General features: G+C 38.7%; 1 protein-coding gene across 6 annotated transcripts in view; it reads left to right on the top strand.

The window, feature by feature from the left end:
- Positions 1-1,510: 1,510 nt before the first annotated feature.
- The window catches only part of NCKAP5 (NCK associated protein 5), a 993,533-nt gene continuing 980,110 nt past the window's right edge, over positions 1,511-14,933 (top strand). For all 6 annotated transcript variants that reach the window (XM_054549271.2, XM_054549284.2, XM_054549285.2 and 3 more), the window contains exon 1: positions 1,511-2,017. The gene's annotated coding sequence lies outside the window, so the exon portion shown is untranslated. The remainder of the gene's footprint in view (positions 2,018-14,933) is intronic.

Genomic DNA, 14,933 nt, shown 5'->3' with positions numbered 1-14,933 from the left:
TCCTTCTCAACCATCTCAGTGGTTCCAAAATCTAAGGCAGGACATTGCGCAAGACAAGAGTAGGGAAAGCATTTGTCACCCACACCCTTAGTATGCTCCTCCCAGTGCTTTTCAATTCCAACCATGTGTTGCATCAGATTAGATATATACTATCTCTCTCAGGACCAGCTACATAATTTGTTAGGTCTGATGCAAAATGAAATCATGGGGACCCTTGTTCAGAAGTTAAGAATTTGTAGATGGTGCCAGTACAGCATTAATCCAAGTACAGGTCCCTTTTAAGGACAGGACTGTGGGTGACTCTGCAGGTTGCACACCCATGGGGCTGACCCTGATCTTTTCCCTCAGTCTTCTGCTCCTCTGCTTTCCTGCTAAAGATGCCTGTTCACTCAGGGTACTGGTTTTAGACTCTGAGTGGTTCAACAAATCCACCCAAGCAATTTGCATACATCATTCTTTCTCTTGTGCGATCTTGTGATGAACCACAGACAATTTTATTGATGTGAGGAAAAGGCATCAGAACAAATCTGACAATGTTCATTGGCTCACATTTTCCAGAGAGACGCATCCTTGGGGTGCTGAGATCCTACTAGATATACTGAGTCTAAACCAGAGGTTCTTAATGAGGAGTGAGCTCAGGCTTACCTGAGATGTCCAGGGATTCTAAATCTGTAAACCTAATTTACTTATGCTCTTGAAAAGTCTTCTCAGTAAAACAATGGTAAAGAAGCATTTGAAAACAATTCCATTTATTTGTTATTTTGTATATCTTATGACTTCTTTTATCATTATTCGATTTTTTGAGACATACATGCATATCTGTGCATGTGTATGCTCCCCTCCCCACCAGCTTGGTGTTAGAATCTGTTTAAATGAACTTTTTGTTGTTGTTGTTCAGAGTGTTTTAAACTTCAGTGTAGCTTGCAAGTTCTGTGTGGTGATGATTATCCACTTTGACTCCGGGTGAATTTATTTGTGGCTGGATCTAGCAGAGGCCACAAACTAATTATTGCAACCAACCAAGAAAAATAAAGAGAATGAGGAAATGCCAGAAGTATTGACAATATTTAATGTAGCATATGGCTAATGTAAAAAGGGGTAATAGAACGATGTATCTCAGGGGATCATTCAAAAGGAAAATTACTTAAATTAACTTTTCAGGCAGACCGAATTATGCATTATACCCCTCCTGTAACGCTATACAAAGTCAATGTTTGTGAAGAGTAGAACTGGCAGCTATAAATCAAGCCTTTCAGAAGAACTGTTGTGTCTGCAGGGATTTTTTTTTCCTTTGCTTTTTTGGCATTTAGATGAATGAAGAATTTTCTCAGCAAATTATTAATTACTCCTTCTTGCCTATAGAATTGAGTTCACTGTAGTTATGTAGGAGTCAATGGTATTCAAACTGCAGCTTTTGATGAAGTAATCGGCTGCTTCTGGGGCCTCTTTCAGCTGCCCTGGGCGTGCTTCACATGTAAACGACTGCCAAATGGATTCTTTCGACATTCCAGCCAATTAAAATACATTTAAAGTGCAGCTGGTGGAGAGGCAAACCATGCGATTGTGCGGAGAACTTCAGGGCAGTGAGACAAAAAACAAACTTTGCGGAACCCAGCTCCAGCAGCCCAGCAAGGCATTCGTTCGGGGGCAGTGGAGAAAGTCATAAAAAGAGGCTATCTTTAGCCCCCGTCAGAATCAAAGATGACACTTTGAGCACCACCTTACAGGACACAAAAGAGGGAAGCATGTTTGTTAGGGTGTCAGTTTTCTCTCCTTGCCTCTTGAAACTCTGTGTGTTGGCTGGTTGCCCAATGTGGTGCCGCATACAAATGTTGACAGAACACAGCGGTGTTTGTTAAACCCGGCCTGGGGAAACCAGTGATTAAAACTCTTGAAGGAAGATCCGAAAACCCCAGGAACTCTCCTCAATAGCATTAGAACATTGATCGAATGAAAGAGAAAGCAATGAGTGGGCTAAAGTGAAACATTCAGCGTCCCTGTCTGCTATGCCTTCTCGGTAAGGACAGAATTTTCTCTTCTTTTTTTTTTTTCCTTGAATGTTGATGTTGGTATAGAGGAAAGCACCCAATGTGCTCTGGTCTGGTCTGGAGCTCTGATTTGCAGTGCTCTGGTCTGGAGCTCTGATTTGCAGCGTGCAGAGTTTGCCTGTGATTTTTCTGGAGGACATGAAGGGATCACACTCACTGTGTAAATAGACACAGGGCATTACACGGCACGTGGTGTCTACGAGTGCTTTTCCAGAATTCAGGATGGTACATTTTTAAATGTTTGCCTTTGCTGACCTAGCCTAGTACTTGCTGCTGTGTATCCAGGTGCCTGGAGATTAATTCCTCCTTGGAACCAACAGTTATGATGCACATGCCTGATTAATTTTTAATTTTCATGTTGTCTGGTTCATTCCGCAGCCAGCCCCACACTATGCATGTCAATCGTGGTTTTTTTTGTTTTTTCTTTTTTCCCTCTTCCTGGGTTAATATTCAGCCAGACCCAGGCATTCTGGTTTACGAAAGCAAAGTCAAAATATTTGGAAATGCCTTGCTTTATTCTGATATTCACTGGAGAAGCTGCTAACTTGGGAATTCGCTCTGAATCATCGTTTTCTAATATTTTAAGGAGGCAGGTGCAGTTGTATTATTTCTGTGGTGCTGCAAGTTCAGTAAATACCCAGCTCTTAGATCATACTCAGACACCTATCTTAAATTCCTAAGAATGCTAAGTTAGAGTATGGCTGAGCAGGGGCATTGATTCCTAACCATCAATTGATCAATGAAAGACATACAAAGTTCCTGATTGTTCCCTATCTTAGCTTGTCACGGTGGGCCCTTTCTGGCTCCAATTTTGTTCATTGCAAACAAAGAATCTTGCACATTTCACGGTGAAGGATCACATTGCAGCGTTCTGAGCTCAGTTAAATGTGCTTTATTAATATTTAATGTGCCAGTAGCTCTGAGGCTATGCCAAGCTGAGACTTTCCAAAATTCTCCAAGCTGCCTGCTGCCAAGATAAATGGTGGTAGGCCCAGAAGGGGATATTTTAAGGAAACTTGCAACAGCAAAGTTTTACCCATTAAGTTTGTCCTGAGTCAATGAAAGAAACCTTAAATAAAAGAGATTTCAGAAAGAGCTACCTCAGCTCTGTACCCTCTGTGTGAGAGACCTACTGGGAAGAGTCCACCTCCTCACACACACAGTAGTATATGCTCCAGAGTGGGAGGGAATAGGCTTTCTGCTGTGTGCTTGGTGGGCTGTGTTTATGAAATGGGTGCTGTGCAACAGAGACATGTGTGAACGCAGAAAGCTTTCCTGCCTGTGGCTGTGTTTGAGCCCAGAGAAAAACAAGGTTATACATGTGGTGTGCTGCCTGTCCAATGCAACTATTTCAGACATAACAGCATCAGAGATGTACCATAGCCACAGAGGTTCACTTGGACAAAAGCACAGCTTTGTAGAAAAAGAAAAGTGGGATGGCACACCTCTGAAAACAGGGCAGTGGAGGTGACTTAATGACTCAGGGGACTATGTGAACCTGTGATTGATTGGCCAGGTCCTGGAGAAAATAAGGCTGTGACTCATGTGGGGCTCTGAGTGGCTCATTAGGTTAATGCAGAGTATATGGTGTCATCACCATTTTGTGGGATGCAGGTAAGAGACAAAATGGACTCTGCCTTTGGACACAAGTCCTGTAAGCAGGAACTTCATTTACAAGATTGCTATGAGAGGAACATAGAATTAGAGCTGAGAGGAGTTCCAAGGTCCTTTCTGATTTTGAGTCAGTCACAGAAAGACTTTATGAATATGTGCAGGCAGTAATGAAGGGTGATCATGAGTAAAGGATGGCCTCAGTTAATCAGGTGGTTTTGTTGGGTTTAAAGTCAGGTCCAATCTCCTTCCTGTGGCCTAGAACAGGGGTTGACAAACTACAGATCACAGGCCCAAATCTGCTACCATGTGTTTTTTTGTAAATAAAGTTTTATGGAAACAGAGCCATACCCATTTGTTTATATATTATCTATGGCTGCTTTTGTGTTACCACAGCAGGGCTGAGTAGTTGCAACAGAGACTCTATGGCCCTGAAAAGCCTAAAACATTTCCTATTGGGTTCTTTAAAGGAAAAGTTTGAGAGGCTAAACATATAGAACAATGCTTCTCAAACTATCTGTGGTGAAGAACCTGTTTTGTGTTTTAAATTTCTAATCCATTATGCACTGATAGTTTCTTTAAATATAATAGAAATGTTGCATGAATGTTGTGGTGATGTTGTATTGCTATAAAACTTCTAAATATTTATTCTTAATTTTTGTGCTTATCACATATCAGCAACAAATAGTTTACAGACTGGCACCAGTACCTGGACCACACTTTGAGAAGTTCTGGTTCTTGCATAGTCTTCTAGCCTCATCGTGTGCCATTTGTCCCTAATTTCTAAAGATGCTCTCCTCTCTTATGAGTAAAATCAACAAACCCTTCCCCATTTTCGGGCCTTTGCTGCTGCTCTTTGCTTTACCTAGAAGTCTTTTTCCCTGACTCTTCTCTTAGCTCCTCCTTTCCTTTAGGTCTCTGTTTAAATTCATTTTGTCAAAGGAGCCTTTTGAAAGAAGTCCATCTGAAAAATCTTTCCTCATCTTTCATCACTCTTTCTTCATAGCATTTATTGCAATCAATACTTATCGTGTTTATTTATTTGTTTGTCTCCTTCTTATTTGTTTCTCTGCTTTGGTCAGGATTCAGTAACAGCACCATCTATTTCAGCTAGTTTAAGCAGAAAGGAATTTTGTACTGGTTTGAGCAGGCATATAAAATCTTGTAGAAGGAATACGGGAGCAGGCTGAACTTCTGAGAGTAATGCACAGGGCATGGCAGCATGTTTACAATTATGTCTCTGTCACTATCACAAAGCTGGATATCAGGAAGCTGATAGTCTCAGTCCATTTTGTTGTTGTTGTTGTTGTTGTTGTTGTGTATACCAGAATACCTGAAACTGGGTAATTTATAAAAATAGATTTATTTATAAATTCCTTACAGTTATGGAGTCTGGGAAGTCCAAGGTTGAGGGGCTGCCTCTGATGAGAGCCTTTTGCTGGTGAGACTTTGCAGAGTACTGAGGTGGTATAGAGCATCACACAGTGAGGGGCCTGAACATGCGAGCTCAATTCTGTCCTCCTCTTCTTATAAAACCACCAGTCTTACTTCCATGATAACCCATTAATCCATTAACCAATTAACCCACTAATCCATGAATTAATTGATCCATTTATGAGGGCAGAACCTTCATCACTCAATCATCTCTTAAAGGCTCCACCTTTTAATACAGCCACTTTGAGGATTTTATTTCAATATGAGTTTTGGAGGGGACAGATATTCACACTGTTGCACTAATGCCACCACCACTAACTACCTCCAGGATCACATTGCCTCTGCTGTCATCTCCTCCACCAAAACAAGCATCTTTGTTTCTTTTTTTTTTTTTTTTGAGACAGAGTCTTGCTCTGTCACCCAGGCTGGAGTGCAATGGCATGATCTTGGCTCACTGCAAACTCTGCCTCCCGGGTTCTCACCATTCCCCTGCCTCAGCCTCCCGAGTGAGTAGCTGGGACTACAGGCACCTGCCACCATGCCCAGCTAATTTTTTGTATTTTTAGTAGAGATGGGGTTTCACCGTGTTGGCCAGGATGGTGTCAATCTCCTGACCTTGTGATCCACCCTCCTCAGCCTCCCGAAGTGCTGGGATTACAGGCGTGAGCCACTGCGCCTGGCCGCATCTTTGTTTCTTGAAACAAGTGAAGCTAGACATAGGATATTAGGGCCTTTGCTACAGATGTTGCAAATTACCTGACATCTCTGGCAGGAACAGCAGAAACTGAGCACCTAACTCCTGATTTTCACTCTGACTTTCAAATCCCACTATAGGGGGCCTCCTGGATGAAATATGAATAGCAACAGAGCTCAAGCTATGAGGGAGTTAGGGAAATACTTGGCTTAAAATCTTAGTTTTTTGAGTCTCTAATGAGGAAATGGAGTCTCTATAATCTGCCTGCATCGTCTACTGGAAGGTTATCTCCATGAGGGTAGGGACCTTGTTCATCACCCTACACCAGTGCTGAGATTAGTGCCTGCCACATGAAATATGCACAATAAATGTTGATGCTATATTTATGCATGCATGAATGGAATACATGTTTTCTCGAAGTCTGTGGTTTATAATAAGGTAGCATGTAGTACACACAAGGGAGATTTATGTCTATGAGTTAGCCTGAGAAAGATCTCTGAGGTGGGAAGTGGAGACTACTTATAGGCAATAATCTCACCTTTGAAGCATACTTTCTTTTTCAAAACTGAAATACATTCATATAGCTGAAGTTAATCAGTGTGCTCAGGGATGGGAGTATTCAGGTTACCAGCTAACACTATCATTCACTGAGGGCTTATTATAAGCCCTGCACTATACTATATGCTACACATGTGTTATCCCATTTATTCTGCACAAAATCCTGATGCAGCAGGCATTACTTCTATTTGCAGAGAGGAAATAGAGGCTTTACGTGGTAAAGTGGCTTCCCCAAGTCACAGAGCTGGTAAGGGGTGGAGCCAGATTTGACACCATGACTTTCTAAAATCCATGTTTTAGCTCTTAACCTCCAATTATAATCCCACATACCATTTATCTTTCTGGTTGTTGTACATTCACTGAGGAATCTTCTGTTTTGTTTTCATCCTAGTGGCTGGTTAATCTATTGCATTAGTCTACTTTGTGTACAATCTGTTCATCTGGACTGAGATATCCATACAGATCTCTGGATCATTGCTGAAGGTGGCTGAATATCAGCAGTAAATCTGTGGGTCTATAGACAAGTGTTTTGAAGAAGTAGGAGAAAACTAGTTCTGCAGGGATGAAGAGTATAAAGAAGGTATATACAAGGTAGTAATTTTTGCTGTTAGAACAAAAATCTTAGATAATAGAATATTTCTCTTGTAATTGGACAACGCTCCACCCATGCCATATGTTTGGTTAAAATTTTCAAGTCTTTGGATTCTGTCAGGTTGAAATTCTATGTAACGTTATAGTCATTGAACAGTGATATTTGGTAATAGCAGTGACTTTTTGATAATAAAAAATAAGTTGAGAATTAATTTTATATTTTAAGTTTTAGAGGACTCAAAAAGATACCTTTGAAGAAAGAGGACCTGGCAAGTGGTGGAGCACCCAAGAAATTTTACTTGACAACAATATACATGATAAAATAAACCACTTAAACCCCATTTCTAGTGTGTAAGAATGATGGGGGGAAAAGAAGTACTACTGAAATGGTGGAGTAAAGACCTCTGAAAATCTACTTCTCCAAAAAAGCAAGAAAGCACTGACAAAAATGGCCAAAATCAATGTTTCTAGAACTCAGGAAATTAAAGAAAGGCTTACAACAATCTGAGGAGCATTTATTCCAGGGAAAAATTAGCTGAATCTCAGCAAGAACAGTGAGCTGTGTGGCATTTAACTTGCCCTATTTTCATTCCCCTTTTCCCAGCTTGAAGACTAATATTTTTGTGATTATAGTAGCTGTGCAAACCAGTAGCCTAGTCACCACTAGGTCACTACTATTACCAAATATCACTGTTTAATGACTACAATGTTAAATAGAATTTCAACCAGCCTAGCAACTAATGGAAGGGACAAAACTTTATTCTCCCCAAATTGTCATGATTTGACCTTTCTGCTAGCTCCCTGCAAACATCCACTCTCAGGTCTTGTCTTTATTTTATCTGATTCAGAATTTATTAAGTACAAAGATGCTTTTCCCTGGGACATTCATATCAACATACACACTATGAGAGTTTGAGAAAGAGGATACCAGTATACACATTATGGGAGTTTGAGAAAAAGGAAAGATAGGAAGGAGCAGAAAGAATATTTGAAGAAATAACAGCTGAAAACACGCCACATTTGATGAAAGATATACATCTACATATCCAAGAAGCTCAATAAACTCCAAGTAGGATAAAAATACAAAAGAATATTATTTAACTAGAATATATAGAGAAAGCTTATAACTCAACTATAAAAAGACAAGTAAACCAGTTAAAAAAAACAAGCAAACAGTTCAAATATTCATTTCTCAAAAGAAGATATACAAATGGCCAATATACATAAAATATGCTCAACATTATTAGTTATTAGGGAAACACAAAAACCAAATTAGATACCACTTTGCACCCACTAATATTGCTGTGATAAAAAAGATGGACAATAAGAAATGTCAGCAAGGATATGAAGAAATTAGAACCTTCATATATTGCTGGTGGGAATGTAAAATTGTGTAAATTGTGTAGCCACTTTTAAAACAGTTTGGCAGTTCCTCAAAATGCTAAGTGTAGTGTTTCCATATGATCCATCAGGTCCACTCCTACATATAGTTCCAAGAGAATAATAAATATATGTCCACGTGAAACTTGTACATGGATGTTCATAGCAACATTATGCATACTTTCGCAAAGGTGGAAAGAACCCAAATGACAATCATTTGATAAATGGATAAAGGAAATGTGGTATATCCATACAATGGAATATTATCTAGCCATATAAAGGAATGAAGCCCTGATTTATATACCACATGAATGAACCTTGGAAACATTATGTTAAGTTTAAAAAACCAAATGTAAGAGGTCACATATTGTATGATTCCATGTGAAATGTTCAGAATAGGCAAATCCATAGAAAAATAAAGTAGACAATGGTTTCTAGAGGCTGGGAAAAGGGATACTGGGAAGTAACTGGTAATGGGTATGGCCTTTCTTTTTGGGGTTGACAAAATGTTCTGGAATTAGATAGTGGTGCTGATAGTACAACTCTGTGAATATATTAAAGCCTACTGAATTGTGCTCTTTGAAAAGGAAAATTTTATTACATATAAATTATATCTCAATAAACATGATTAAAAATGCTATTGAAGGAAACTAGTTAATTGGACACATTAGAGTTCAGTCAACCTTACCAATTTGGGGGCATAAGGCAAGGGTGTAAATAGATGTCAATATGCCATATATCAAATATTTTACAATTGTAAATCAAGAAAAAGAAATTTTAAGTAAATTCTACTCTTCTGCTTTGACCAACATACCTTTGGATCATCTTTGTCCTGTTTGCAGTAGGAAGTCAGCAAGGGCTTTAGTTAGGATAGGGAATCAGCCCTGTCGAGGTCTGAGTGGAAAACAACCTGGGGACGCAGTTAGTAAACTATGGCAATGATCCTACCAGAGACTGAGGAGGACCCAAACCAATTTGTTGGTGTGGAGGGAGTATGACAGATACAGCAGACATCCTGTAAGCTGAATCAGCAGAGATGGAGTGGAAAGAGGATAAAGGATGAGAGGAAAGAGAGAGGCTGGCTGATGTTTAGAGTTTCCATGACTCAGGATGATGTTATCAGCCCTAGTTTCACAGGTCACTATTGTCACATCACCAGGAAATGATCCAATATTTGGAACATGTTCTCATTTCATTAGTCTCACTGTGATTTTGCATTTCAAAGAGAAGCAGATATTAGCACAATAGGTAATTTTTCTTAGTTGGTAGAATATGGGAAGGTAAGAGACTGAATGTTAATCAGGCTTTCAATCTTAAATTTAGCAGCAATCACATATTTTCAAGAAACTATGAAGAAGCTAGGTTTTGGCCAAATTTTAAAGGAAATAAAGATTGCATGCCTCTCCATTTCAGTTCTACCAAATAGTTCAAGTCCTTCCTCTTTAGCCCTGGTTTTTACAGATCCTGCAACAAGATTGACAGTTGCCTCCCTCTCAGATTTATATGCTATACTATTTTATATATTTCTCTGCATCTTGCTGTAATACTCTGACCAGATAATGAGGTGGGTTGCTATGAGACAGGCTGTCTCGTAATTTGATGGTGGACTGCCAATTTGTGCAACTTTTATGGAAAGCATTTTACCAATAGATGTTAGAGTATTGAAATTGATTCCATTATCATCTATTCTATTATAATTTAGAATATTTTAATCTATTCTATTATAATTTAATCTATTCAAAGGAAATAATGTGTGATTGTAAAATTATTCATTACAACATTATTTTAATGGTAAAACATAAAAAACTAGTGAAAAATTGAAAATAATCTGAAGTCTATCAGTAGGTGACTGTTAAATAAGTAGTAGTGAATAGAATAGTGTGCAGCCATTAAAAACTGATGCAAGGCCAGGCACGGTGGCTCACACCTGTAATCCCAGCACTTGGGGAGGCCGAGGTGGGTGGATCACCTGAGGTCAGGAGTTCGAGACCAGCCTGGCCAACATGTTGAAACCCCGTCCCTACTAAAAGTACAAAAATTAGCCGGGCATGGTGGTGGGTGCCTGTAATCCTAGCTACTTGAGAGGCTGAGGCAGGAGAATCTCTTGAGCCCAGGAGGCGGAGGTTGCAGTGAGCTGAGATCGCGCCACTGCACTCCAGTCTGGGTGACAAGAGCAAGACTCGGTCTGAAAAAAAAAAAAAAAAGATGTAGATCTAGTAGATCGAAATAATGACTATGATATAGTAAGTGGTAAATGTAGACTAAAAGTAAGTGAATTAGGAATTCATTTTAAAAATGTCTTTCTCTACATATATGTATCTGCATACAAACAAAAGCTAGAAAGTACTTCCATTAAAATGAGAAGATAATTTTTACTTTCATCTTACATTTTTGTATTGCTGAATTTGTTTTTAATTAATAAACATTCATATTCATAAAATAAGTAAAACATAGCTTTAGCATTCACCAAATCACCATTTACAAATTAACCATTGTGAATCAAATAAACAAAAATGCTATATTCATAAGATGAAATACATTACACTACCATTTAACATAGTGATTTTGAAAAATAGTGATTTTGAAAATGAATGTTAACAGTATTTACCCACAATAAACACAGGGATACTTTGTTTTATTGTGCTTTGCTTTATTGCACTTCACGGATATTGTGATTTTTTCCCAGTTGAAGACTTGTGACAACCCTGCATTGAGCAAGTCTATCAGCACCATTTTCCCAATGGCATGTGATCATTTTGTGTTTCTGTGTCACATCTTGGTAATTCTCACAATATTTCAGACTTTTAAATTATTACTATTAATATATCTGCTTTGGTGATCTGTGATCTGTGATTTTTAATCTTACTATTGCGATTGTTTTGAGGTACCACAGACTATGCCCATATAAGAGGGTGAAGTTAAAATGTTGTGTGGTTCTGACTGTTCCACCAACCTGCCATTTTCCCATCTCTCTCCCTATCTTTGGATTTCCCACTTCCCTGAGATACAACAGTATTGAAATTAGGCCAATTAATAACACTACAATGGCTCTAAAGTGTTCAAGTGAAAGGAAGAATTATGCATCTCTTACTTAACATTAAAAGCTAGAAATGATTAAGCTTAGTGAAAAAGGCAGGTTGAAAGCTGAGACAGCCTGAAAGCTAGGCCTCTTGCTCCAGTTGGCCAAATGACTGCAAAGGAAATGTTCTTGAAGAAAATTAAAAGTGTTACTCCAGTGGACAATGAATAACACCAAAAAGTGAAACAGGCTCCATTGCTGTTATGGAGAAAGTTTTAGTGGTCTTGAAGATAGACCAAACCAGCCATAACATTTCCTTTAGCCAAAGCCTAATCTAGAACAGGACCTTAATTCTCTTGAACTCTATGAAACTGACAGAGGTGAGGATGAAAAAACTGGGGAAGAAATGTTTGAAGCTAGCAGAGGTTGGTTCATGAGGTTTAAAGAAAGAAACTATCCCTATAACATAAAAGTGCAAAGTGAAGCAGAAAGTGCTGATGTAGAAGTTGCAAGTTATCCAGAAGATCTAGCTAAGATAGATGGTGAAGGTGGCAATACAAAATAACAGATTTTCGGCTGGGTGCGGTGGCTCACGTATGTAATCTCAGCACTTTGGGAGGCCAAGGCAGGTGGATCACAAGGTCAAGAGATTGAGACCATCCTGGCCAACATGGTGAAACCTCATCTCTACTAAAAATACAAAAATTAGCTGGGTGTGGTGGTGCGCGCCTGTAATCCCAGCTATTCAGGAGGCTGAGGCAGTAGAATTGCTTGATCCCAGGAGGTGGAGGTTGCAGTGAGCTGAGATTGTACCACTGCACTCCAGCCTGGCAACAGAGCGAGACACTATCTAAAAAAAAAAAAAAAAAGAACAGATTTTCAATCTAGGTGAAATAGCCTTATATTGGAAGAAGATATCATCTAGGACTTTCAAGATGTAGAGGAGAAGTCAAAGCCTGGCTCCAAAGCTTCGAAGGACAGGCTGACTCTCTTGTTAGGATATAATGCAGCTAGTGACTTTAAGATGAAGCCAATGCTCATTTAATATTCTAAAAATTCTGGGGTCCTTATGAATTATGCTAAATCTACCCTGCCTATGCTCTAGAAATAAAATAACAAAGTCTGAATGACAGTGTATCTGTTTATAGCATGACTTACTAAATATTTTCAGCTCACCATTAAGACCTCCTGTTCAGAAAAAAAAAAAGATTACTTTCAAAATATTGCTGCTCATCACCAGTGCACCTGGTCACCCAAGAGCTCCAAAGGAGTTGTACAAGGAGATTAATGTTGCTTTCATGTCTGTTAACACAACATCCACTCAGTAGTCCAGGGATGAAGAAGTAATTTAAACCTTCTAGTCTTATTATTTAAGAAATACAATTTGTAAGACTAAAGCTGCCATTGACAGTCTTACAGATCCTTTGATGGATCTGGGCAAGTAAATTGAAAACTTACTGGAAAGAATTCACCATTCTAGATGCCAATAAGAACATTTGTGATTTGTGGGAGGAGGTCAAAATATCATCATTAACAGGAGTTTGGAAGAAGTTGATTTCACCTTCATGGATGACTTTGAGGGGTTTGAGACTTCAAGGAGAAAATAACTGCAGATATGGTAGAAAGAGTAAGAGAACTGTAATTAGAAGTGGAGCCTGAAGATGTGACTGAATTGCTGCAATCTCATGTTAAAACTCTAACAGGTGAGGAGTTGCTTCTTACAGATGAGCCAAGAAAGTGATTTCTTGAGATGGTGTCTATTCCTGGTAAAGATACAGTGAACATTGTTGAAATGACAACAAAGGATTAGAATATTCATAAACTTAGTAGATAAAGTAGCAGTGTTTGAGAGGATTGACTTCAACTATCCAACAGCATTGCATGTTATGGAGAAAACTTTCATGAAAAGAAAAGTCAGTCAATGTCAAACTTTATTTTTTTCTTATTTTAACAAATTGGCAGCACCATCCCAGCCTTCAGAAAGCACCACCCTGATTAATCCATAGGAATCCACATAAAGGCAAGATGCTCCACCAGCAAAAAGATTACAACGTGCTGACGGCTCATAACCAGCATTTTTTTAAGCAACAAATATCTTTAAATTAAGATATACACATTGTTTCTTAGACATAATGCTACTGCACACTTAAAAGACTGTAGCATAGTGTGAACATCACTTTCTGTATGCACTGGGAAACCAACAAATCTGTGTGACTCCCTTTATTGCAAAATTCGCTTTACTGCAGTGGTCAGGAGCCCAGTCCGCAATATCTCCATGGTATGCCTATACCTACAGCAGTAACTATAGCCATAACCAAATTATTTGTAATAAATACCTATTATTTTAATATTCAGAAAATATTTTTAATTTCAGAATTATTATTAGGTTGGTGCAAAAGTAATTGCGGGTTTGCCACTTACTTTCAAAACCGCAATTACTTTTGCACCAACCTAATGGTATTGTGATCAGATTCTTTATACTCTCTCTTAGGTGCTGTAAATCAAAATACCATAGTTATATCTACTAATTCAAGTTAAATGTATATATGTATTTATAGTACAAACCAGAAATATGTTATAAGCCATATATTTCTTATATATGGAAACCTGAAGTAGTGGGCATTGTAGACACTGGGAAGACAGATTTTTAGTTAACTGAGTCTTCTAGAGAGTTAGGGAGAAAGGCCATATACACACTTAAAACACTTTTGTACACTTGATAAACAACCCACAGAGTTGGGTAAATGATAAAAATATATTGAGAGCCACATTATTACACTATTTGCTTTTTCAGAGAGAGCATTTGGAAAAGTTGGTAAGGTGGATTTTTCATCAACCCATGCAAAGTAATTTAATAATCTGGCCAAAAATTATCTTAACTTGATTTAGTCTTAGGAACTGTCTAAATCACTTCCTTAGAATATCTTCTTTGGTTTTTACCACAATCCCGTGAGGCAGGCAGGGCTAATATTTACATTCACAGATAAGGAGAGAGCTTCAGACAGGTTAAGCACACTGCTTAAGATCTCAAACTAGAAAATTAAGGATCTGGGATCTGAATCCACATTTTTTGACAATAAAAGTTAGTTCTAGTTATAAGTGGGAATTGAATCTTAGTTTACCGGCTCCATGTCCAGATGTTTATCTATTCTATGTCCTTCTATCCTCCCAGAAGATTACAATGCTTATAAAGTAGCCCAGGATTGAATCCTGATCCGTTTCTAACAAGGCACCAGTGAACACAAAGCAAGGAGGATTCTAGATGAACGAGACTGTGGTAAAGCATGGTCAGGGGAAAGGGCTTAGGTATGGGGGGATGGTGGGGAGAGCTTCAAACTCAAATAGCTGCAAAGGCCATACAGGTGATATAAATAATGGAAGCCTGCTAGGAGTGAGAAAAACAAAATCAGCTGCATGATAATGGAACTGCCACTGGATCACATTATGGTAGCGATAGCAGGGATTCATGAGTGTGAGCGAACTGGAGAGCGTGTCCTGTTAAATATCTGAAGGATGTAGCTGTTGCTTAGCACCAGCAACTGTTGCAGAAAAGAAACTGACTCTGTGTTTTACTTTTTTCAGTTACTCAAAAGAAAGC

This window comes from Pongo abelii, chromosome 11, assembly GCF_028885655.2.
Source record: "Pongo abelii isolate AG06213 chromosome 11, NHGRI_mPonAbe1-v2.0_pri, whole genome shotgun sequence".
Classification (NCBI taxonomy): Eukaryota; Metazoa; Chordata; class Mammalia; order Primates; family Hominidae; genus Pongo; species Pongo abelii.
Note: the sequence above shows the minus strand (reverse complement) of the source record. Positions and strands in the feature narration are given on the sequence as shown.